We start from the raw sequence: 2,090 nt of genomic DNA, 5'->3' as shown, positions 1-2,090 counted from the left end.
GCCGACATGCGCACACCTGAGCGGCACGCGACCTCAGGTTGAAACAGTGACCAGACGCGCGACAGCGATCACTGTGGCGACGCAGCCAAGGCCGCCAAGACATACAGGCACAGAGCACGACGCCCCGCATCCCGCAGCTTCAAACGCGCATCACGTTCGTTGTCAAGCAGCCGGCGCACAGACAGCAACCGCGACACTCGCTCTTACCGACGTGTCGTGGAGGCGCGCGAGAGAGGAGAACGTGCACGCGAGAAACAGAGAGAGAGACGCGAGGAGAGAAGATAAAGATAGGAGAAAGAGAGAGCGCAACGTACTGTGTGGTGTGTGTGTGTGTGCGTGTGCGTGTGCGTGTGCGTGTGCGTGTGCGTGTGCGTGTGCGTGTGCGTGTGCGTGTGTGTGTGCGTGTGCGTGTGTGTGTGTGTGTGTGTGTGTGTGTGTGTGCGTGTGTTGTGTGTGTATGTGTGTGTGTGCGTGCGTGCGTGCGTGTATGTGTGTGTAAGGGAGGATACACTATGGAGAGCATGATGAGATGAGTGGAGAACGTGTAGGAAAAATAACAGGGATAGCAGTAGGGCCAGGGGTAAGGTTGGGGTAGGAGGTGGTGGAGAGGTAGGTTTAGTAGTAGCGGCATGGGTTGATGGAGAGGTAGGGGCAGCGGTAGGGGTCAGGGTACGTGTAAGGGTAAGGGTAGGCGTATAGGTAGGGTTTGAGTAGAGAAGGTGTAAAGAGTATGGGTATGGGTAGATGCAAGAATAGGGGTATGGGTAGAGGTTGGTGTAGGGGTAGAGAAGGCACAGCTGCAGGGGTGCGTAGACGCAGGAACAGCAGGGGGACAGCAGCAGCAGCAGTAGCGGCAGCGCCGACACGAATTTCTGAGGAATTCATTTGCGAACTGAATTGTCGCTTCACTGCATGAATTGCCGCACGTCTATTGAGTAAATAATTGACACTGCGGCTTGGCGCAAAAAAATATGGCGACCGTTTGTTTAGACAAATTTGACGGATGAATAGATGTATGTACGTACGTATGTACACACGCACGCACGCATGCACGTACATTCGTGCGTATCTATTTATGTATGGATGAACGGGCGGACGTGCGAATGGATGGATAGATGGATGGATAGATAGATGGATATATGGACGGATAACTGAATGAATGGGTGGATAAACGGATGAATGGATGGCTGGATGAATGAATGGATAGAAGGATGGAAGGATGTCCAGGGTAAGACTAAATATTCTACACGCGTCCGCCCATCCGCGAATTTGAAATGAATGCTAAACGCACTGCAATTTCTTCATTACGCAACCGAATACGACGAAATCAAACAAAATATCGGGTTTCCCGTAAAACCACAGCGACGTCTCAGTCGGGCGGCGTTTCTGTCCGCTGCTAATAACCAGCAATTTGATAAAACGCTACTCCCGCCGCACCGCAACATACGAGACGCCGGCTCCCCGTGCGGTCCGCATCGCGTTATGCGAAGCGGCGGCGCCGGACCGTTCATGCGCAAACAGGCATGTCTCACTCGCTCATGGCTCACTAGCTATACTATTACAGATTCTTGCATGTCGCTATCAATCATCAGTTGTCTTAGAAATCGCGTCTTTATTTGTGATTTTTTCTTCATCACAAAAGCACGATTGTGCTCGCTGCGTCGGCTACTGTGATTGCCGCCATACCTGACCCGCGGGGTCACGCAACTCGCCGATGAAAAGCGCAGGGGAGGGGTGGTCGTGGCCTCTGGTGGAGTGGTGGTTGTGGTGTGTAGTGGAGTGGTGGTTGTGGTTATATATATATATATATATATATAATATTTAGATATCTCTAATATTTATTCATTTAGTGTGGCATGGCGTGGTGACATGACATGGCGGGTGTGGCGTGGCGTAGCGTGCATGTGGCGTGGCATGGCGTGGTTGAAGCATGGCATGGCGTGGGTTGACATGACATGGCCGCTGGTGGGGCTGACGATGACATGGCGTTGGTGGGTGACATGACATGGCGTCGGGTGACATGACATTGGCGTGGCTGGCGTGCGTGGCGTAGCGTGGTGGTGCTATGGCGTGGTGTGGCGTGGCGTGTT

Source organism: Priapulus caudatus, unplaced genomic scaffold (assembly GCF_000485595.1).
Source record: "Priapulus caudatus unplaced genomic scaffold, Priapulus_caudatus-5.0.1 Scaffold72, whole genome shotgun sequence".
NCBI classification, from domain to species: Eukaryota; Metazoa; Priapulida; class Priapulimorpha; order Priapulimorphida; family Priapulidae; genus Priapulus; species Priapulus caudatus.
The sequence above is the reverse complement of the archived record's forward strand: the minus strand, read 5'-3'. Positions refer to the sequence as shown.